General features: G+C 32.0%; 1 long non-coding RNA gene across 1 annotated transcript in view; it reads right to left on the bottom strand.

Moving 5' to 3' along the window:
• Positions 1-677: 677 nt before the first annotated feature.
• LOC115890843 overlaps positions 678-25,774 on the bottom strand; it is a 73,773-nt gene continuing 48,676 nt past the window's right edge. The window contains exon 3 of the long non-coding RNA XR_004051709.1: positions 678-829. This is a non-coding gene — a long non-coding RNA (uncharacterized LOC115890843). The remainder of the gene's footprint in view (positions 830-25,774) is intronic.

The raw sequence follows: 25,774 nt of genomic DNA, 5'->3' as shown, positions 1-25,774 counted from the left end.
TTGGCTAAATTCACCTCACGGCAACATTTTTAGAATTAATGAATTAAAGAAATTATTTCGAGTTTTTAAAATAGATTAAACTGTAGGTAAAAATCCGCCCGAATCGAAAAGCTTTTTCATTAAGTTGTAATAGAAGCAAAAGCACTTTACTAAAGAGAAATATATCTTTGCTTTAGAAAAGCTACATCGAGATTTTATATAAATTTAATTAAACTTTTTTTGCTGCCCTCAGACTCATTTACCTTTGTCACTGTCAAATTAAGCATTTCCCCACCTGTTTTTCCCTTCACCGACCGCCCACGAACTCTGTCTATCTGTTATGTCAAAAGGGAAAATTATGAATCTTGATATAACGTCGTCGAGTTTTATATTAAACTTTTCGAGTGTTTTGTTCTTTAATAAACTGAACAAAAGAGCGAAAATTGAAATCAAGAAACACGTTTTGAGTATTATTAATTTTACATTACTTTTATAAATTATTGCGCAAGATACTTAATATACAGGGTGGTCCGAATTGTATTCGGGATAGTTCGGCAGTATATTCTGTAGATAAAAATAGGTAAAAAAGTTCGTATAAATTCATGTTTTAAAACACTTCATTTCGGAGATAGTAGCAGTAGAAGTTTAATTTTTATTTCTATAATAATTTCAGGATTCATTTTTTTTTTGGAACATTGGCAAGGGGGGATAACAATTAATGGTCACAAAATTACCAACCTCAGATTTGCAGACAATACGGTCCTTCTAGCGGGAAACGAGGAAGAGTTACTGCAGCTTCGAAAATTGGTTGAAGACGAAAGCGAGAAACTTGGACTTGAAATTAATCCCTCTAAAACAAAAATTATGATTATCGACAGGCAAAACAACAACAAACCTGATGTAGGAGCATTGGTCGTTTTGAGGTTGTTAATCAATATATATATCTTGGGTCGCTTATAAACAACACGGGATCGTTAGAAGGGGAAATAAGAAGAAGATGTGAAATGACAAATGCCTCTCAACTTCTATACAGTCACGTATACTTAAATATTTCGGTTACGTTATGAGGGGGGATACTGACTGTATGGAAAAACTCATTATACAGGGCAAGGTTCCGGGAAGAAGACCAAGAGGCCGCTCGCCCTCCCGATGGATAGACCAGCTATCAAAAATCACCCACAAGCCACTGCACACGCTTGTACATGAAGCACAAGACAGGGAATTATGGAGACAAACCTCACACATCACCTGACCACTACATTCCTTTTGTAGGAATAAAGACAGAGAGAGAGAGAGAGAATAATTTCAGAGCTAACGCCGATTTTTGGGTGAAAATTGGTGTCTGGGTGTTTTTTACAACACTCCTATTTGTAGGGGACGCCACCTATAGATTTTTAGCTTTTTTGAACACTAATAACTTTTCGTCCATACCTGTGTACGGACGTATTGTATACTGTGTGAAAAAATACACATTTCCTTCATTTTTTACGTATCTTGTTAGAAGTCACAACGGATAATGGGCCTCAAGATATTTGAAATCGAAATAATCAATACATGCCATAGTTGACAAAAATAATACATATTGACTGGATAGTTATTAGTCTGAAATAATAAATTTATAATGTTTTTGTGCCAAAGCATCAACAGAAAGTATCTATCGTATTTTTTTTTCTAGATAAATTTATGATTAGCTTAGAAAAATAAAAAGTTCCCAAATGGCCGCTAATATACCATAATTAGCATTAAGTCAACATGGTTATTTTTTGTCAATAATGACATGCACTGACTATTATTTCCATTCCAAATATCTTTAAAACGGTTGCTGAGTTTATTTAAATTTATATTTTTTGACTTACTAGTTTTATACAAGTACGGATGAAAACTTTATTACTCTTCAAAACAGCTAAAAATATGTAGGTGGCGCCCCTTACAAGTAGGAGTCATATTAACATTTATATCAAATTTATCATGTCAAAAAACATCCAGACAGCAATTTTCAGAAGTAATTACCCAAGTGCATCAAAATTACCGATAATTTTTCATGAAAGCATGTTGTTCAGGTTATCAGGTTAATTTTGATGCACGAGTGTAATTCGGTAGAATATTTCCCGAATAAAAAAACATGAAAATACAAGTGAAAATACATAGATTTTTTAAAAACATTTATTTGAACATATTAAAATATTGGCCAGTGCCGAGATTGAAATGTTCGCATCTAAAATGTAGTTTCTATCTTTTATAAACAAACAAAAAAAACAAACAAACAACGCTTTATTGTGCAAAAAGCCAAAACAGCTTCATCGACAAAGCACTCACAAACAACAAAATCACAAAAAAATACAAACAACAAAAAATACACAATACAAATAATACAATTTAAAAAAATTTAAGTCTTTAAAATTGCAAAAAGAATATACATGGACAATTTTAGCAGTACACAGTAAATAGATATGATTTTAGAGTTATAAAATATTAAATACTTGACCTTTGACCAGTGTGTGAGATGATCAAAATTTTAAAATTCAAAATTGTTCATAATTAAACATCAACAAAAATGTCGTTTACAGCATATAGGGCTCTCTCCAGTAAGCATGATTTTAGAGCTTTGCGAAATGCGGGAAAGAATGAAAGCGACTTGATATCCAAAGGCAGATGATTGTACATTTTTTTGGCATTGTACAGTATTGAACCTTTAACTAGTTCTGAGCTCGGGGTTGGCAGATAAAGATCGTGCTCTGCATTCTAAGTGGATAGTTATGAGATGGCCTTTCGGGAATAGCAGATATGTGCTTGCGGATTAAGCAAACGGATTCAAAAATGAATAAAGAAGGAAGAGTCAGTATTTTCAAATTTTTAAAGAAATTCTGGCAGTGAGTTCTACTGTTCAGTCTCAATAAATATCGAAGTGCTCTCTTTTGAAGTCTGAAAACACGATCAAATTTTGTTGCGCAGCAAGTACCCCAGAATGGAAGGGCATAACGAAGATATGACTCAAAAAGAGCATAATAGACTATTCTAGAGGTTGAGAAGTAAAGTTCCTTAGAAACTAATCTTAGCGCAAAACAGGCAGGCGCTTAGTTTCTTTGATAGAGCTTCGATGTGAAAGTCCCATTTTAACAAGTTGTCTACAACAAGTCGTAAGAACTTCACAGAGTCCACGACGTCAATAGTGGTGTTATTAAGTACAAAAGGTTGTATAGTACTTTTATATGACAAAACTTTAGTTTTTGATAGGTTGAGGCATAGGAGATTAGAATCGCACCAAGGCTTAATGATGGTAAGTCGCTGGATATAGTATCATATAGTGCCGCAACATATTTGCCGCTCCAAGTGAAACTAGTATCGTCCGCAAAGAGGCAGATTTTACCGCTAATGTCTAGATTTGCAATGTCGTTGATAAACACCAGAAACAAAATAGGGCCAAGTACTGAACCCTGAGGGACACCACATTCTATAGGCTTACTAGAAGACATAGACGTATCAATCCTCACAAGCTGCCTTCTGTTGCCAAGATATGACTTAAGCCATTCGAGCGGCACTCCCCTGAAACCATAGTATTGCAATTTGTTAATTAAGATATTATGATTTACACAATCGAAAGCCTTAGAGAAATAACAGAAAATTGTAGCTGTAGAGTGATGGTTATTCAGGCTAGAGTATACATTATTAAAAAGGTCGAACATAGCATCATTTGTGCAACTGTTACTTAGAAATCCAAATTGATGGGTAGTAAGTATTTTGTATTGAAGGAGAAAAGATATAAACCTTTTTTTAACCAATCTTTCAATGATCTTAGATAATGTGGGCAGGAGTGCAATTGGGCGATAGTTAGAAGCTTGATCTTTATCACCTCCTTTATACAGAGGAATAATTATTGCTGTCTTAAGGCAGTTTGGAAAAACTCCTTTTTGGAATGACTCGTTAATTAAAATAGTAAGATGGTTTAATGTGCATTCAGGAAGTTCAGATAACATTTTGAGAGTAAGCCCATCAGTCCTAGATGAGGATTTGTTTTTAATACTATTAATTGTACTACGGAGCTCATCTAATGCTACGGGCGTGAGGAAGAAACTTTGTAAATTCTCATTTGCTTTAGGGAGATATGAAAGTGAATCATGGGAAGGAGTTATGGTGTTCACTAAATTTTTAGCCACATTAACAAAGTAAGTGTTTAAATCTTCAGGTGAATTAAAGACTGTGCCAGACGAAGAAGTCTTATTTCTTAAGTCATTTACAATAGCCCAAGTCTCCTTGGCGACATTACCGGCTTTGGCTAGCATCGCATTATAATAAATGTCCTTGCCAGCTTTCACAGTCTTACGATAAACCTTTCTATAAAGTTTCACGTAATTATGAAAGAAGACGCTGTCCGTGAATTTCTTAAGGTGAGATAATGAGCGCATGTTCTTTGCAGATATACGCAAGTCTGTAGTAGACTACTCTCTTTAGACCACCAAGTAGGTATACCTTGTTTACTTTTGATAGGCCTAAGAGGAAACGCCTTGTACGCCAGACTAGACAAGGTATCCATAAATCTAGAAAATTCGGAATCGACGTCAGCCGAGAGGACAACCCACTCTGTTATTAGACAGAGGTGGTGAAAATTTAGAAAATTTTCATCCGAAGAAATACGACCCAATTTGCGAGAGGTATTTTTGCATTTGGATTTTAGCAAAAACTTTGTCAATACTGCCTCATGATCAGAGAAACCTGAGTGAAGGACTCCACAGTCAACGAATTCCGGGTCAAGTCATAAAGTCCATAAACTGTTTCCATACAAACTGGTGATTAATTATAGTATTTTTCGGCTTACTTCGGCAACTTTTTCTTCAATTGCACTTAAAGAATCGTTTCCAAATCGAGACAATTTTAGAATACCTATTATTTTTAATATAATAATAATTTAGGTCTAAGTGCCAAATGTGCCCTTGTCACTTAGACATTCTGCGGGAAATTTTCGCGGGGTAATTTTCGATTTTAGCGGGCAATTTTCGCCGAAAATTACCCGCTTCATATGGGATTTTTTGTACATGAGTGAAATATTCATCGAAATATCGAATACGTAAGTTCAATAATTATTTGAAAAAAATCGAAATAAATATGTTAATAAATATTGGCTATAACTCAGTAATTTTTCGAAAAAAAAAACATTATAATTATATCGCTGGATGTATGGAAGGATTTTTTTTAAACATTTTCAAAAATCCGAAAGGCGCATATTTTTGACCTCACCAAATTGTAATTCTTTCCCTATTTAACCGACTCTCTATCTTCAGTAGTTTCCGAGAGACCTACAGAGAACATCACAGAAAACTCACCCTGTATATTTGTCTCATTCATGGCAGGAATTTAGACAACCAATTGTTTATTATTCTTAGTTTTAATAGAAAAATCACACTCAATATAATAAATATGGTGCTTTCAACAGATATAAATATGCTATAAATTTATTAACAATCTGCTTTCAAGATTTATTTGAATACAGTTACTCTACTCCTAAAGAACGTTCGTTTGTTAAATATAAAAAAAAATATTTTTCTCGCATTCCTAAGCATAATACTATTGGAGTTAAGTAAAACATAAGATAATACAAACACCAGAAAGACAAATTAGTTAAAATCCTTGCAATATCATCCGCAAGCCCCATTCTTTTTCATCGCCCATCAAAACCTCGAGAAGATTGAGGAAGGATCCAGAATAAAATTAAGAAATCCAAAGAGGAATAACGTGCCCGGAATCTTCGGGGACCGGACTTTGATTGATGTCTCAGTACTCAATTAGATAGAAAAGCACCGTCTCACTGTATTATAATATCGTTAGGATAGACCCAGTGGCCTAAATTATTAACCGCTTTTGGTGCCATATACCTCTTGCTGGCTCAGTAATTCTAGCCGAGAGTATGGATAATTTGTCAGCCGGTTTGTGGAAAGTTAACGACATTTTGTCGCGGGTATTTGGTTACGTCGAGGCTTTCTTTGTTTGAACTTAGTGTTTTATTGCCGCTAAAATTTAGAGGGTTGTAGTAGAATCCTGTTTATTTAAAATAATTAAAATTTCTAAATTCTTTGAACTAAAAACTTAGGTTAATTTTTTTTTCCAAAAGAAAACTTTCGTCAATAGTAACTGTTTTTACTGAGGATTGTATGAACATGATGTATAAATGCCTTGTTTCAGATAGAGAAGTGTCTTGAAAAATAAAAGTAGTGTATATTTTTTTATTATTTTAGATTTTTTTAAAGCAACAAAATATACAGGTGCTAAAGACGATAATATTGGAAGCCCATTTGTTTACAAAAAGAAAACTATTTAAAGCTTAGTAAAAGAGTACACTAATTAAATATATCACCATTATTTCCGCCCAAAAATTAGTTCTTTACATACTTAATTGTTAAAATGAAGAATGAAATAAATTTAATAAAACTGAACGTGTCTGTTATAAAAATAAGCATTCGTCAAAAATGAAATAAAATTTATAAGGTGATAAATTTTACCACACTGTCCAACACACATTAAAAATTAATTTTTTAGTATTTAGAGCAATTATTATTAATCAATGTAAACAGTTAATTAATAATGTAGTTTGAATAGTGGTATCATTTTAATTGGTCTTTAACAAAAATATTTAAACAGATTTTTTTATTTTTTTTTTAATGAAATACGCGAACTGTATTGACAATATTAGTATCTGTACTTTTTGAAAATTTGTTACATCTTTAAAAATAATCTAAAATGTCAATATTCCATGGGTATAGTGATAAATAAGGTCTAAATTATAAGAAAATGCATTTTCTACGAACACTTGAAGAGATGGTACCAATACCAATACCAATTTTACCAAAAGGTAAAAATGGTATAATACAATTTGATAGAAAATTAAATTGTGCATATGATTCTCGTAAAATATACAGGGTGTTTGGTAATTAAACAAGTTATTGCCGTTTAAAGCTGGTAATTATTTAATATAAATTTTTAAACACTCTGTATAAGGTATTATTTTGTTTATTATTGCAACACAATATCTGATCAATAAATAAACTTCAGTAAATATTTAGTATTAAAAACTTTGATACACTTGGAGAAATGAAGTCTTAAAATTTTTACTGCATTTTCATAAAATTGAAAATATTTCCAAAACGGTAACGTTTAAGTGTGATAAACCTCAATCAAATTTAACTTTATTTCAATCGTAGGATCTAAAAATAGAATAATATACAGGGTGTTTCATTTAAAGAAAGATACAACTATAATATTTTTTACTTATTTCGGACATTCTGTATTTTGTAAAAATATTTTTAAATTTTAAGTCCAATAGACCTTGAACGAGCCTAAAACTTACAATTTGTAAAAACCTAATCATTTAGCTATAATACTCCGTGTCGTATGTTGTGAACAACCCTGTCTTTAAGAAAAAATTGTCGGTCCACTGCGGGTCATAAAGACGTGGGTACTGGATTTATTCTAAGGAAATAATAATGTAGTGAAACTAGGCTTTTCCGTCTAATTGAGTCCTGAGGCATCAATCAAAGCCGGTCCCCGATGATCCCCTGCACGTCGCGTCGCGCGTCGTTCCGTTTGGGGCTTCTTCATATTAAAGCAGATCCCGAATTCCTCAACCTTTTTCGGATTTAGAGGGTGATAAAAAAGGAACTGCGAGTTTTTGCGTGATAATGCATGGGGTTATCTAATTGGATATTCGGGTTTTGTTTATATTATTTTATGATTTACTAGCGTGTACCAGCGACCTCGTTCGCGCCGAATTAATCATTTGTAATGGTGATGATAAAGCAAAGCAAGAATTTCCATTAACATACAAACTGGATAAAATTTTCTCACATTTATGTCAGCATGAGAAAAAACAATATGGCGATATTATTATATAACTTGGTAATATTTGAGGGGTAGTTTCATCTCGTTGAAATTTGACTTTGGAAAAATCCGTTTGCCAAAAATGAGCTTTTTACGTCAAGCAGTTTATGCAGAATCGTGGTTAAGAAATTACCCAACTTTTTTGAACACCCTCTATGATTTTTTAAAAAATTTTAAAATATGTAAAAAAACCAAGTAAATTATGCTTGTCCAAGCGTTTTCCCGAAAGACTAACCGTTTTTTAAATAACAAATATTGTAATATTTGAGGGGCGTTTTCACCCTCTTGGAATTTGAGATTTGAGAAACCCCTCCTTATCGAACCTCTACACCTCACAGTCAATCCGTTTGCCAAAAATCAGCTTTAAACGTCAAGCAGTTTAAGCAGAATCGTGATTACTCAATCATGTCATATTTTATGAAACACGCTGTATAAATTTTAAAAAAAATTAAAATATGTAAAACAACAAAATAAAATATACGCGTTTAAGAGTATTTAGCGTATAAGAGTTCTTATCGAACCTCTATATCCTAAAGTCAATCTGTTTCCAAAAATCAGCTTTTTACGTCAAGCGCTTTAAGCAGGATCGTGATTAATCAATGAACAGATTTTTCGAAACACCCTGTATACATTTTTAAAAATCTTAAAATATGTAAAAAAACAAAATAAAATATACGTGTTTAAGCGTTTTTTCGGAAACTTGACCGTTTTTTAAATAAAAAATATTGTAATATTTGAAGGGTTCTTTTGGGTTAATGGGGAAGGGTTATTGTAATATTTGAAGGGTTCACCTTCTTGAAATTTCGAAAAATCCCTTCTTATCGAACCTCTACACCCTAGAATCAACCTGTATGTCAAAATTGAGCTTCTTACGTTGAGTGGTTTGAGCAGGATCGTGATTAATCAGTATGTCAGTCACTTAAGGATTTTGTATATTAGTATAGATTTAACTCGAAGAAGAATATTTTGAGGCATTTTAGGAATCTAGGTTTCGCTGTTGATGGTATGCCCCTAAATTTTTATAAATGTCATTCCAATAACGCTTCTAAAATTCCTGGGGCCAACCTTATGGAATGTATTATATGACGGTTTGTTTGAGCTGGATATGCCCGGTGGTGTAACTTTGCTTGACTTCCCAAATGATATTGCCATGGTTATCGTAGGTGAAAATTAAGAGATCCTAATAAATTTATGTATAAAGTATGAGCTCATAATTTTAATAGGAAGGTCCTCCGCCTTTCAGTTTTCTATTTTGTCCTCATTATTAGAAATTCATATCTCAGTATCTATTATTTGGGAGAAAGAAGGAAATTTTAAAAACATCCTATCTGTTTTCAGTCGCTTTTCAAAATGCCTAACCAGAAATTAAGTATATTAAACAATGAAAATATTTGCTGTACATTTCTGAAAAAAGACGGCTTATTTTCAGACATTCTTAAAAATTCCTAAGACTGTCTGGTCTTGTACAAAGTATTTTACGCGGTAATGCTTTAACTAACCTAAACTTATACAAGAAACATTTCTTGAACAAATCTGTTTCAAAATTATACATGTAATATATGTGTAATTTTTAACATGTTGAAATATCATCACTAATAGATTTTATAATCCAACGATTTTATTCCAAATATATGACCCAAATAATGTTTCATTATTCATAAGTTTCGTATTTTATTTCTTTTAAGTGTATTAATGTTAGTTGTACCTTCTTACTACTCTGTTTAGACACTAAAATATTTGGTTCTATTTAAATTAATCTAGGTTCCATGTTTTTTTACAAAATAGTATTCCAAATCGTCTGATGAGGAAGAAAATAACTTTGAAAATTGCAGTATACAACATCGACAAAAAATGCATTTACCCCGTTGATGGATTGATCGTAAATTTTATTACTACACTTCTCCAGAAATTGCCAATTTTAAAGAGTTGTCTATCAAATACATAATCTATCAGCTATTTCTAAATTGCCTTCGTTATATTCGAGTCACGCGCGTCAGTTAAAAGATGACATCTCGAAAAAAGGCTAACCAAGCTTAAAAACGTTGCTAGTTTTTGTAAAGGCAGTATTTTTATTCTCGTATATTTGCAGTTGTTTTGTATATTACTTATATATTTATTTCTTATTGTGCGTTTATTTTTATTTCTTAATATGCCTTGATAATTTTAGCTACATTACGATAAATGAACTTTCATTGTCTCCACTTTTTGGGTAAACTTCAAAACTGATTATTACTACGTTCGACTGAAAATTACTTCACTCGTTATTAACCAAAACGTACATTATGATCCAACTTTATTAGACATATTATTATTATTTTAAATAGCAAAATAAAACACTAATGTATCAAAATACGTTCTTCCAAATACGCGTTTCGCTAACATTTTCAGCAGATGATTAAAACTGAACTGTTTCAGAGTTTTTTAACATCTGCTGCCATCTTTGACGAAGGATTCTTTTTTAACTTTGGGTAGGTGCAGCTGGTTCCAATAAAAGTGAATACGATTTAAAACATATATATTTTTATTATTTCGGGGAGTGTATTCTATAATACCAGTCCCCCATTTCTCTACTCATGTCATGCTGACATTCTGAAAAATTTAATTGCTACTTTGTAAAAAGCAAAGTTGTTTTATTCAATGTCATAATAACCTTAACATGTCAAAATACTTGACACGTAAATATACACTGCTCAAATATTCAAAAAAAATGTGTACAGAGTCGTATTTATTTTTTTTGGAACCAGCTGTACCATTATGGATCAAGTTGTTAACTTTATCGTAATAATCTTCTTTATCTAATATAACAACCTTATTTTCCGTGTCTGCTTTTGGTTTCGTTAACAAACTCTTGACAACCTTGTGCTCCTTCATAGATTTTAATGATTTACGTCAAAGGATATTTTTGATAGTTGATTTCTACACGCCCTTCTTGTAAATACCTTGGCCAGGTGCTGAATAACAATTTCAACGCCCACTAGGATTTCCTCCAAATACTAGAATTGGGTAATGCAAAGGTTTTGCATTACTCTTAAATGCTGGATGCGCATTTTAAAAAACGATATTTAGTTTTTTAAAACTATGTTTTGTTCTAGGAATTACGTTTAGTTTTAGAAACTACGCTGAGTTTTAATTATCTGCTGATGATGTTAATATGGTTATAGCGGGATGTCCGCCCGGTGTTTAAAAGTAAAGCGTTTTGATTTATTGCGGTGAATTAGTAGATATTTTATTTTGTTATTGTAACATCAAACATTCCATCCCCCAACTGTAATATTCTAAACAGTCTGCATTAAAGTATATTATACCCAATAATAGAATACTTTAAATATATAATTAAAAAAAACGTTTATCTAATTTTCAAGTTTATAATCGACGGTTGATATTAATAATAATATAGGTAACTCTATTTTTAATATAATTAATAATGAACTAAAGGAACATGATGGCTGCAAACGGGAGATAAAGTATACACTTATAAGGCCTCAATGGTATTCATTTGCTGACATAAATACAAGTACATGAAAATTTGGTGCCAAGAGCAAAAGAAAACAAAATACACGGCTACCATATTTCCATATTTAACGTTATAATTTTCATTCTATAGCCCTGAGCGATATCCCCAGTGAAAGACAGTATAAAAGAAGATCAACGTTGCCAGTGGTTTGATCAAATTTTGCAGTGAAATCTTGTTTTATAGAATAAGTATGCCTATAAAGTTGTTACTCTGCTACAAAATACTTGGACACATTTATGAAAATATTTTCACTATGGCAGCACTTTCGAAATTAGAGGAAGTTGGCAGCAAAGTACTTTTTTATTATTGAATCTGATGGAAGGTTGCATTAATGGAGAAAGTTTATGTAATAATTCAAATGTTTACTGTCTGTTCTCCAAATACTTAACTGTTCTCCATAAACGCACAACCTACTATCGCTAAGAATTGTCCTATTCAAGGTGTATTTCAAAAGATTCTTACCTCTATAACTTTTTGATTTTATTTTAGATGAAAAAAATGAGATTTTGTATGTTCGTATGTGACATAAATCAGGATTGATCGACATATTAGTTTCGGTCTGTTATGTCACTGATGGTAAAAGTCATTTACTTTTAGCACTGGGTGCAAGTGTCCCAAGCTTTCCTTCTCTCAAAATAAAATACCACTTTTAGCACTTATATCATAAATAACTATTATTTATTTAATGTATTTTTACAATTTTCTAACATATGGCAACGTGAAAACCAAAAAAAAACGGTACGGTTTGCGGCGCGGCGTATACGAAAACTGGGAGTCGAAAAAATATGACGGGATTATACGACGCGCATTAAAAGTAATAAAGTATAAACATGCCGTGGAGAGCAAGCTTTTTCCAATCCCCTCTCTCCTTCTATCGTTTTTCCTTTTCCAACCGTTTCCTCTTTTGAGGACAAATGTGCGGCCTCAACCGAGGAAACTTTTTTTTAGGTCGAGGCATTCCAGGAATATATCAATTTTTTCGCTGAGTGGACTCTCCGCAATTTGAGGGTTTTTATCATTTCTTACTTAAATGTAATGTACCAATATTTGGGTGCAAATACATTATATATAATTGATTTATCACAACATATTGAACTATGATATACACTAATTTAGAAGTATAATTCTCAATTTGGAAGAAAGAGAACATAATATGAAACAATTAATATAATGTTTACTAAATGTTTTATGAACATCTTTTAAAATTATAATTATGAACCTTTAAAAAATTTCGTTACAGCCGAAATAGCCCCAATTATGCTCCACTAGCAAAACCAATGATTAAAACTATACTCGCTACCGTAGTTGTTAACTCATTTAAAAAGTTTTTTTAACTAGAATAATAAATTATAATATAAGTTAGACCTTCTGAAGACATCAAAATATTTACTTTTTTATTTTTATTTTTATTTTTATAATTTTCACAAATTATACTTCCTAACACTTTTAGAATAATTAAAAAATAAATTTTTCGTATTCTCGCTATTTAAACCCGTGTATTTGTAAGTATTAGTTGTTTACGTGGCAGCACCGGCGAAGAATGCACCAAGCCTATATACAGGGTAGCGCCTCTCATACGCCGCGGAGGCTCCAAGAAGAACGATAATTTGTATTGAAATGAAATTTTGTTAGCGTATGTAGGTTGTAGGACTTGTTCAGCATATTTGGTGTACCGAATGAAATTATTTCAGATCAAGGAAAAGCATTTAAATGTAAAAAATTCCATAATTTTTGTCTTGATTATAAAATTAAAAATATTATAAATACGGTATCGTCACCCAGGTCAAAAAAAAAACAGGTAGAACGGACAAAATCGCACATTGTTAAGTGCTATTAAAACTAGTTGACAATGAATGCGACTGGTGGAAAAAACTACCACAAGTAGTTTTGAGCATTAATACTATAAAAGTAGTAGTATAATTATAAAAGTAGTAGTACAGTAGTAAAAGTAGTAGTATAGTAGTAGTAGTATAGTAGATATAGTAATAGTACTAAACTAAGCCCACATTAATGTTTGGAATTGACAAGAATTTAATTGGTGACTTTGGCGATGATACTGTGAAAAAGATAAATAAAAAGCGTACAAAAATATTGCTACAAGTTCCATGAATAATCAAAGTGAAAGAAATGAAAGGGTATTTAGATAAAAAAAGAAAAGAATCAAATGAGAGATTTGGTTTTTGTGGTCTACGGAAAGCACCGAGACTAAAGGCCTGTTAGAAGGCAATAAGGACCTGTTAGAAGGTAGTCAAGGCCTGTTAGAAGGCAATAAGGACCTGTTAGAAAGTAATAATAATATAATAATTCAGAGCACTTTTTAAAAATATAGAGAGTTCTACAGGGTGTCCCCAAAAAAGTTACTTATCAAAGTTGTGTTTTTTGTAATGGATCACCCTATATATTAATTGAATTTCGGATTCTGGGAGAAAAATAAAGGTGAGTTTTATAAGATAACGATATGACTAAAATGTAAGGTTTTTGACATATTTAACATTTTCTAGAAATAAAGAACAATTTTTAAATTACAATAAAAGCTACCTTAAATTGGAATTTACCCGGTATAACCTAATATGTAATTAAATTAGCTATTGTACTTTAAATCAAATTAAAACTTGATCCAAAAAGTTATACAGGGTGAGACAAATTAATATTGAACATTGGTCACTTACAAAGGTTTAAATTTTACTCTTTTATTTTAAATGGAACACCCAGTATATTATTTCAATATTCAATGGAGAATTCATGTCTCTTCAAAATACTATTAAGGTTGCCTACCCCTCAAACGAAGATTTTCCCAGATATTTTCATTTACATGATTTGATCTGAGTAGATCTTTATTATTTGATAAAATCTACGTGGCTGTGATATGTCTGACGTTACTTCAACATAGCTGTCTAATTAGTCCCACTATAACAACTAGTTATCATTTTATGTCAGTTAAAACAAAAAAAAATTCTCCGAAATTTGCTGAAAATGCAAACTTAACTTACATCAGACTCAGACATCAGAGAGAATTAATATGATTCTATAAGTTGACGAATGCAGAGTGCATTCACCAACTAATCGAATACTTAAATGCTCCTGATTTTATCTAGTCTGGTTTTATTATGAGGATATGTTAAAGAAAGTGTTTATAAAACTCGACCAACTATTGTCGATAACCTGAGAGAAATTAGTGTAGCTGCTTTTCGAGGTAGAACTCCACATATGACTTTTAAAATGAAAAGATCCTTTTGAAAAGACAATCATTTTATGCAGTTAACAGGAAAGGAAGAATTTTGAGCATTTGATTTCATCTAGATTATTTTTGTCACATAATTATAGGTTTAATCTAGTTTAAATTCTGTAATAATTAAAATAAGTTTTAAACGTGTATCTTTTTATTACCGTTGAGTATTTTACTTTACAATCTTCAATTTTTATTAAATTAACAATGTATTTCACCAGCCACCTAGATTTTTTTCAAATAATAAAAATCTACTGATGCAAAATCATAAAAAATAAAATATCTATGAAAATTTTTGTCTGAGGGGTAGGCAACCTTAATAATATTTTGAAGAAATATAAATTCCCCATTAAACTCCGGAATAATATACTGGGTGTTCCATTTAAAATAAAGAAGTAACTTGCTTTTAAAAGTGACTAATGTTCCATATTAATTTTGTCTCACCCTGTATAACTTTTTGGGTCAAATTTTAATTTGGTTTAACATATAATGGTTGCTGTAATTAAATATGAGGCTATTCAAGGTCAACTAAAATTTAGGTAACTGTTATCGAAATTTAAAATTTACTCTTTATTTTCACAAAATGTGAAATATATCAAAATCCTTAGATTTTAGGTATATGCTTCTTTAATAAAACTCACCTTGATTTTCTTCCTAAAATCCAAAAATCAATTAATATATAGGGTGTTCCATTAGAAAAAACAAAACTTTGATGAGTAATTTTTTTGGGAGACACCCTGTATAATTTTATATATTTTTACAAAATGCTTTTAGTTAACCTACATACGCTGGCAAAATTTCATTTCGATATAAAAAAAACCATTCTCCTTGGAGCTTCCGCGGCGTATGAGAGGCGCCACCCTGTACAGGGTGGCGCACCTCATTCGGCTCGGTTGATTATACGAAAACGGAAAGATGTAGAAACAAAATATTTTAGGGGTATATGTAGGGAGGTAATGTGCACAATTTAAAATTATTTTGAAATATACAGGGTGTTTCAGAACTAAGATCCATGCCAAAATTATATTTTTTCTTATGGAACACCCGGTATTTTATTTCATTTTTGGATTCTTGGGCCAAAAAAAGGCATTTATTATAAGGGTTAAATATGTTTAAAATCTTTAGTTTTTGAGATATTTGAATTTGCATGCTACAATAGAATAGGCTATTAACACACGGTACATTACTTTTCAGAATTAATACTTATGCTGAGTTTAAAGGCAGAGAAATAAACTTTACTGAAAAATGGTATTGCTTCCTTAAATTTATACAGGGCTGTCAAAAGTTGCTGATCTATTTTATATAAAAACTTTGGTATTTCAAATGTAACACCCTGTATTTTTTTAAATAAATCGAAGCAGATTCAAATGCTCTTTCAAACTATATTAGGGTTTCCTATATCTATCTAGCTCAGATTTTGAATAAAAGGCGATTTTTAAATAAAATTGTAATCAAGATGGCTGGTGTCGCCATGGCAATTTTCTAGTAACACTTAACTATAATTATAACTATAACAGTAACTATTTTGAATGTCGACATTAGTTTATGGACATTATTACTTATAATTTATAACAGTTTACTTAAATTTACCTACAATAGTTTAATAAATAAGTATTCATTATTTTATCAAGAAAAATAAAGCAGTATCTGCTGGCGGAACGAATAGATATGTTACTAGTGATATTATTTTGTGAGATAAATTGCTTCTTGGCCTCAAGGGCTTATGCTCAAAGATATCCAAATAAGAATCTTCCTGATAAGAGTTTCTTTGAAAAACTTCTTGTCCTATTTAGCAGACCTGGTAGTGTGGTTTATAAAAAACCTATTAGGCAGAAACCTGTCGAAAGGAAGTAAAGAATATTAATTTGCCGTAATTGGCTCTTTTATAGAAAATACATATATCTACAAGTCATCGTAAAATAATTCAAAGACTACTTCTTCCTTTTTCTTGATAGCATAATAAACACATATTTAATAAATATTATTTATTAAACTATTGTAGGTAAATTAAATAAAAGTAAACTGGTATAAATTTAAATAAGTCCATAAACTAATTTCGATTTTGAAAATAACTACTAAATAACTAACTGTCACTAGAAACTTGCCATGACAACACTAGCCATCTTGATTACAATTTTATTGAAAAATCGTTTTTTATTCAAAATCTGAGCCAAATAGGTACAGGAAACCATAATATAGTTTGAAAGAGCATTTACATCTGCTTCGACTTATTTAAAAAAAAATACATAGTGTTGCATTTGAAAAAACGAAGTTTTTATGTTAAATGAATAATTAAAATAGACCAGAAATGTTCGATACCTCTGTATACATTTAAGGAAGGAATAACATTTTTCTGTAAAGTTTATTTCTCTACCTTTAAACTCAGTACAAGAACTTATTCTGAAAAGTAATGTACAGGATATTAATAATCTATTCTATTGTAGCATGCAAATTTAAATATCTTTCAATACCTCAAAAACCAAAGACTTTAAACATATTTAACCCTTATAATAAATACCTTTTTTGGGACCAGGAATCCAAAAATGAAATAAAATACCGGGTGTTCCATAAGAAAAAATATAACTTTGGCATGGATCTTAGTTCTGAAACACCCTGTATATTTCAAAATAATTTTAAATTGTGCCCACATTACCTCCCCACATATACCCATAAAATATTTTGTTACTACATCTTTCCGTTTTCGTATAATCAACCGAGGCGAATGAGGTGCGCCACCCTGTATAAGTTGTCACATATATAATGTGTCAAAGGAAAAAAAATGGTGAATTCACACAAGATTGTAAAAATGTATCAATTTTAAAAACAGAATAATAAAAAATACGGTGCATATAAAAAATATTAAAAATAAATACATATATATGCGCGTTTTTATCATATTTGTTTTAAATTTAAATTAAACATTTTTATTTGCAAGCATTCGTTCCAACAACGTCGTCAATTTTTAGAGAACATATTGAAATTTGAATAGCTATTTTTCCATATTTTATTGAATTCGATGTTTATTTATATTAATTCTGTAAAGTGTCACGACTTTGTATGTTTTAATAAATTTTAAATATACATAAACATACAAATAAAAGCGTACCCATAAATAAAAATATTTTTCCAAATCAATGTATAATTGCCCGTTCGAAAAAAGCATTTCCAATTTTTGCATTGTTAAAATTTTAACAACATACGTATACGTTTCACTGCACTTTGGCCAGATGAATTTTTATCTATAGACACAGAATTTTATGTTATATTTTTTATATTGGAAATAATTTTTCTGGTATATTTAATACTTTGGAACGCTAATGATCAATTTGATAGGGTATACAAATATGTAAATATTTTATTTATTTAAGTAATTACTTAATTTAGGTAAGATGTGCAGATTTTAGGTAAGATGTGCAGATACACTCAGATGCAAAAAAACGCAACGGAGAAATTTTTGCTCAAATTTAAAGTATGTATTATATTTTTGTTAATTTTGGCCCTATTTTCATGAATTTTTTAGCAAGCTGGATATAATTATATTAACTTTAATTCTTAAACTCAGCTTTTTATAAACTTTAGTATTTGGCATATTATACAGGGTTTATCGAGGGTTTGTTTTTTTACCCTAACTTTAAAACACCCTGTGCAATAATTTCGTCAATAAATATTTCTAAAATATAATTTTACGGTCAGAACCATGACGCCTGAGCATTTTGGTTGACTCCTGGTTTTTGATTCATGCCAATACACGCTTTGGTTAATTTTTAAGAGCGAAATGAACTGATAAAGATCAATTTGAAATTATTTCAGTTATCGATATTTTTTGATGTAAGTTTTTAATATGACGAGATGGTTTTGTTGACTATTGCCGTTACGTCATATTAAACTGCATTGGGAACTCTATAAAAAAAAGTTAAAAACTAACGAGACAGTCCGGGTTTTAATAAACATTAATATCGATAACAGAACTAACGATATTAAAGAAAACATCTGTAATTCTCAAGTATACAAACAGAAAAAAAAAGTAAAATATACCCTAATACTTTGTATTGCTGCCCTTGGCTGCTATAACTGCCTGTATACGTCCGTTCGTACTGTCATTGAGGCTGAATGTATCATATTGCGTTTTGTTTTCCCATTCTTTTTTAAGGACCAAGCGAAGTTCATTTAGGTATTGCTTCGCGACCTCTGCCAAGCATTTGCCAAACGTCGAACATGATGAGCAGATCATAGTAGTATATAGTTCATAATAATGACCAAAGCCGCCTTGTCACATTGAAAAATAACTTCATAAAGAAATGATAATTAAAAAAATTGCAAATTGTTGGTGAAAAGTTCATTTCGCTCTTAAAAATTAACCAAGGCATGTATTGACATGATACAAAAAACAAAATGCTCAGGAGACATGGTTCTCACCGTAAAAAAGTCCGAAATTATTTTATTTTCAACATTGTTTACCACATTCAAAGAAACGTTGGATAATGATAGTTTCTTTCAATGAACCATTAAGATACATCTTGGTTAGTCGATCGACCTGTTTTGTAGTTTGCTCACCTAACTTGGACTCAATTTTATAGGATAACAAGCCCGCAGAGGATCATATGTTTCATCCATCTCGACTAAATCGCCCGAATACGACCATACGACCGAACTGGACCGTGTGTAGTCCGCTTTAGGTGTGAAGACTTTTAAAAAAATATTATGCTTTCATTATAAATAAATAAATAAATAAATCTTTATTGACTACGTATTTATACAATGTATAATTGTAGCAGGTCAGAGTAAATAACAAACAGATAAGAATTCATAAAAATACTAAAAGTTAGAAAAAAAACAATACACGGAGGCAAAGTGTGTCACATTAAATACATACAAGACAAACAACAATTTAAGTTGTTTTTAATTCCATTGGAAGACGGTTGTATAAATCAATGCGTAGAGAGTTTCTAGCTGATTTATCCAGTCTATAGAAATTGGTTCGTATTAGATTGGCAGATCTTGTTCCATAATTATGACAGTCAGAGTTAACTGTCAGATAAGATTTAGTTTTATGAACTTCCAAAAGTTGATTTAATATATACAGAGCAGGCAGTGTAAGTATATTCAGTCTAATAAAGTGGGGCTTACCTGTATCTCGATAGCCAACACCACATAATATTCTAATTACACTTTTTTGCAACCGAAATATTTGAATAGAGTTTGTCGAGTTCCCCCACAAAGCCACTCCATAGGACATATGGGAATGAAACAAGGCATAGTACGAATTCAACAAAGACTCCTGACAGATTAACGCTTTAAGTTTACACATCAAGTATACCACCGACGAAAGTCTGCGTTTAAGATTTTCAATATGTAGTACCCAACTGAGTGTACTATCCAGTGTAGTACCCAATAGTTTAGCACTATTCATTTCTACATCCTTAGACTATCTGGAGGAAAAAAATATGTTTTGCGTTTTATCGCGATTCAGTTTCAGGCAATTATGCGTGAACCAAGTCTCCGCACGTTTCATCAACCTTTCGCTGTCAGTCACTAGCAGATCCATATTTTTATTTCTACAAAACATTGAACTGTCATCATTGAACTGTCATCCGTAAACGCTCGACACTTATTTGGTGGAAGGTAATTAAAAAGGTCATTAATATAAATAATAAAGGTTATCAACACTCTGGAACTATAATAAAAATAAAAAAATAAAACGTTACCAAATATAAAGTCGATTGAAAGTGAATAAAATTAAAAATGGATTTATTTTTAAAATGATGAGCTGATAAAATATAACAGTTTTTATCATCTTCATTTTCTTTTTTCCAAGACAAGTCTTAAGTCTTCCTGAAGTAAGTTTTCAACTTAAACTGACAGATTTGTATAATCCCACCAATTTGTATCGGCTTTCTCACAGTTTCTCTCTTGAAAATTATTTCGTCCATTACCCTTCTCGACGGTAGCGTCATTGTCAGCATTATCAGCTGACACTTGAGCTTTAGAGTAACCAGTCGCTTAGAGTTTATGTTGCAAAAAGTTTTAAAAGTTAAAGCGCAAAATTAATTACTACGAGATAGCAAACTGCATTATTTGTTATCTTTTTAAAACAACAAAATTGAATGTTTCTCGAGTAAGTAAACTCTTTGGTAAGAATGATATATTTATTATTTTAATATTTCATTCCTTTAATAATATATATATTATGTATATTATATACCTCAATCATTATAGTTTAGAAACCAGAAAATTCAGATAAAAATAAGACGACGACGTCACAATATCTTACCATTCTTTATTTAAGAAACGATACACACACAGAGGAACAAAAATTGTTAACATAAACATTAATTAAGAATGATATATACTTGCTGAAACCAGATATCACACCAGATATCACTGCGACCTTATAGATCTATTGTCTCTCTTTCTTGAGCTTAAACACATAATATAGTCTTTTGGCTTTGAAAAGTCAGTGTCTGATACCGTTTTACAGAGGTTAGTTTTCAATTTCCGATATCAGTCCTGCCAAAGTTTATGGCACGAATGGTTGTCGTCTCGGCACACTTAGTGATGTGGTGTTTTGGTGTTTCCCCATTTCCCTCACAGAATATTTCATTCATTCGCCGTTGTTTCTTTGCTTCAATCTACTTAGGTGTTCATTAAGGAGACAATGTCCTGTTAAAACTCTAACAATCCGAAGATTATCCTAACTTAAATTAAGGAAAATCCTGAAAAATGTCTTCGAGTGTATTAAGACCATTGTAGATGTTAAGTTACAGGTGAAGTCTTCTTGGTTCTTGAATTCTGCTTTAAGTTGTTTTTCACTTGGGAAATAGCACGATTCTGTCCAGTTAGTGGTGTGTTCGCTCCTTTTTTAGCTAGATCTTTTGCCTTTTCATTACCTTCTATACCTTGGTGGTCTGGCACTCTGGCACCCAGAATAGGAAGACTATTTATTTTCTTTGCCTAATTTGTCCAGCATCTCTTTTTTTTTTCTTTGGCATTTTTTTACCAATTTCGAATTGGTAGTTACCGAGCTGATCGCTCTTAAGGCTGCTTGACTACCAAATATGTTGGCTATTTATTGTTTCCGATAGTTTCTATCTTTGGCACCACCCTTAATAATAAATGCCAATATGATGAAGAGGGAAATGTTCATGATAATGAAAGCACAGACAACGTTGAAAGTGTTGATTGAAATGAAAGCGGTAATACTGGAAACCCGACTATTAGTTCTTTGGGCAGTTACATTAAATGGGTTTGAAACATGATCTCTTAACATTAGATACGTGAAGCCTATGCCTTCAAAATGTACACTCGCCGTCGTCTACTGCGTATACCAAGGACCGTAGCAAAAACGAGGTTACTAAAAAACTATTGGATATTGTAAACCAAAGTATGATCTTCAACTGGAAGCACATATTGAGAGGAACCCGGTACTCCACTCCAAGCTTATATTACAAAGAAAGTTCGAAAGACTTATAGTTCAGAAGGGGATAAGTGATCGCCGACATACATAGAACATGGCACTTGAAGATAGAGAATATTGCCCAGAGATGATATATGATAAAGAAGATGTGATAAAAGTGGAAGTGGTTGATACTGAACACACAAACTCTTATGGCTGCAGTGCTAATGCTCATATTAGTATCAATTTCAAATCAATCACTTTCAAAACACTACAAAATATTTAAAATGAATGCTTGTATCTGTTTTTATCTTCAACAATAAGAGTCGTCCTGTGTCGGAAACATTGCAACCTGTAAGACATATTGTGTTTGTCTCCTTTCTATGTCAGTACCCACTCTCCTATCCCTGCAGCCTGCACCCACTTGTGCAGACCGTTGCTAGGATGGGGGCATAGTTCCTACGGTTCAAGTCTTGTTTTTCTAAATAAAAAGTGTCGCTTGCGATTCAGAGCCTAACAGTGGCATATTTTCGCGATGTTTCAGGATCTTTATCGTAGAGTCTGCAGCAAAAACTTCCTTGATACAGCTCGAGCTTGTTCAGGTCGTAACACTTAAAAGACATATTTCCTGTCATAATCCTAGCAGTAGCAGTTCCTTAGTTGTTTTAGAATTAGGTTCTTGGATAAAAGACCTACGTGTTATGCATTGTTGTATGTTATACATACTTTTTGTTGCCTTGGATGCCGTTGTGGCCCGGCAGCAAGAATAGGTTATTTAATTCTGTTCGTTTCTGACAGAGCTCCCACTTCACCGAAGCATTTCCAGACGAGTCTTGATGATACATTTTGGCTCATAAGTGCCGCCTGACTATCTGAGCATATGTTGATGAGCTTCAGTAACTCAGCTGACTTGAGTTGTTTAACTGAGGAAGGCTCTTCTTGTTGCATCGTAGGATGGCAAAGGTTTCTGTCTGGACTACCGTTATCCAGGTATCCAGGAAATAGGATAAGCTCGCCATTGATCCTTCCCCAAATACTCCATTGTTGTGGTCACAATGTTAAAAAATGATTGACGATAATCAAATTTAAAACGCTCCTTTCAAAAATATGTTTTTACAATCCATTTGGAACCAGTTTTTCTCGCCAACTTCCCTCGTAAAACTTTCTTAATTCACTCCGGTGCTAATCAAAACCAAAGCGTCGACCGCTTTTATTCGACAAGCGACAAATTGACTTCTTCCCCGGTTCTCGTCCGGCCGGCCGGCGGTGGTGGCACCGTCGACGCGCCACACAACACCACCCCAAAGCAAATAAGATAATTTAATCGGTTTGACAAATTACTCCGAAAATTCGCCGGCGACCAACTTTAAATTGGACTCGCAAAGCGGACAGCTTCGGTTGTTGAGGACCGACCGCCTTGAAGGATGTCTGCCGATAAAACTGATAATGGAAACGAATTATAGCTATTAAATAAATGAAGACACCCTATGAACAGAACTATTAAAATTTCGAAATATTTTTTAACTTTCTGACTATTACAAAAGATAGATGATCACCTCTATAACTTTTTAATTTTTTCAGATAAATAATCGAGATTTAGTACGTTAGTGTTTTGGTTACATTCTGTTTCACCGGAAATAACTACAACTTTTGAATAGTTTCGTCGGTATTTTTTTACTTTATTTGCTAGAAATGACATTCTGAATACCATGATTTATCATAATATGTCAACTTTTGACATTTTCCCTTTAAAAAAATAGTATTTTAAATTTGGATATAGAGTATCAGGGCGGTGTTAAACAACTAATCTTTAATCAAGAAGCCTTGGAAAAGTAAATTTGATCGTCTAGTGTTTTTCGTGACTTTTCCTAGCTGGTTAAAAGATGCCTAAATCGTATTTTTAATCATAACTCATATGTTTAAATAGAACGTGGGAGGCTCATTAGAATATTTGGAAAAATGATTCTTTTGCGAATAATTTGGTACCACATACTTGGTAATTCGAGTCAAGGTATCTTCATGAACACATCCATAACTATCTAGACTGAAAATTAAAATACTATGTTTTAAGCGATAATGTCAAAAGATATGAGATGTCATTTTATTCAAAATGTTACTTTCTACCAAATAAAGTAAAAACAAGAACACTGAGGGTACTATTTAAAATCGAAAGTTGTGGTCATTTTCAGTGAAACAAGAAGTGACCGAAAATAACTGAAAGCGTCAATCGATCCTAATTTATGTCGTATACTAACATACCAAATCTCGTTTTTTTTATCTGAAAAAATAAGAAAGTTATAGGGGTGAAACGCTTTTGAAAAACAGCCGGTATAATGTCAATTTTATAATACCGATAAAAAAGTGTATAAAAATAAATTTTGGTCTAAAGTTGTCTAAGAAGCCGAAATCTCGGATGATTATTGTTTATTTTACCTCCTCTTTCTTGCTTTGCATCATTAATTTATATATAAATTCAGGTCAGAACGTCCTACGACGTTGTCCGATGCCTAACTTCCACCCTGTGCGATTTTCCCATTGATCTTCGGTCAGATTTTTCTCGCTCATCGACCTTCTTATTCCTTCCATCTATGTTTTCTTCGGACGTCCTCTGTTTCATTTACCAGGTGGTATCCAATGAATGACTTGTTTTGGAATTCTTTCATTGTGCATTCTCTGAACGTGGCCGTACCATATTAATTGTTTTTGTTCTATATCATTTACTATTGTTCCCTCTATTCCCATCTGTTGTCTAATGTCTTCATTTCTGATCTTATCCCTCCGTGAAATTCTCATTGCTCTTCTAATCGCGTCCATTTCTGTTGTCTCTAATTTCCTTTTATTCCTTTTAGTGAGTCGCCATGTTTCACATCCATAGAGTAATATGCTTTTAACTAGTGTCTCGTATATATTATATTTCCTGTTTTTTGTAATTTCAGTGCTCCATAGAATGCCATTTATGCATTTGATAACTCTTTGTGCCTGTATTACTCTGTTATTTATTTCTCTATCGTCCGTTCCATCTCCTGTAAATATCGATCCCAGGTACCTGTAATCTTCACATGCCCTAATTTCCATATTATTGTCCAAAATAAGATTTTCTGTATTGGCACCAATTGGATCCAGCATCATTAATTTCATTAAATTAATCTCTTTTCATGACTTGTTCTACGCCGATATCCTATATTTTTCAGATTCCACTATTTACTATTTTATGACTAATTTTCGATCTCTATTAAGTTCAAGATAATAGTCAAAGCCATAGGCTTAAACTTAATAAAAAGAAAGTAAAGACAATAAAAAAAAACGACTGTCAAATACCAACAAATATCATGGAAATAAGAGATATATAAGTCGATTATTCATGATTATGAACACAGAAGAAAATGGTGTTAAAAACAATTGTTGAGATTTCCATATACAGCACCCACAAACAAATGTCTCAGTACACACACAACTGAATGTTAAGATAGAACAGATCACAGTTCTAAATCAGTGCTATTTGAGACTTTAGGCACATATTTAGAAGAATTGGAAAGCCAGGAGATACTTTATCGTCGAAAGACAGTTTTATAGAAGCGAGCTTAGTATTCCTAAATCGACGCAAATACGTCGATAAAATCTAGCATAGACAAGATTCTCACAAGGCTAGCACTGCTTCGCAAAATAGAAACCATGAGAGTGATCCAATACAAGTAATAATGTTATCTATATTCTATAGCGTATATAAGAGTAATGAAAACAAGTGAGTGGGCCTAGAACCCTAGTTTCTGTCAATCTTGTTTCAGCTATGTCAGTT

This window comes from Sitophilus oryzae, unplaced genomic scaffold (genome assembly GCF_002938485.1).
Source record: "Sitophilus oryzae breed Bouriz unplaced genomic scaffold, Soryzae_2.0 scaffold_931_pilon_pilon, whole genome shotgun sequence".
Classification (NCBI taxonomy): Eukaryota; Metazoa; Arthropoda; class Insecta; order Coleoptera; family Curculionidae; genus Sitophilus; species Sitophilus oryzae.
The sequence above is the reverse complement of the archived record's forward strand: the minus strand, read 5'-3'. Positions and strand labels throughout refer to the sequence as shown.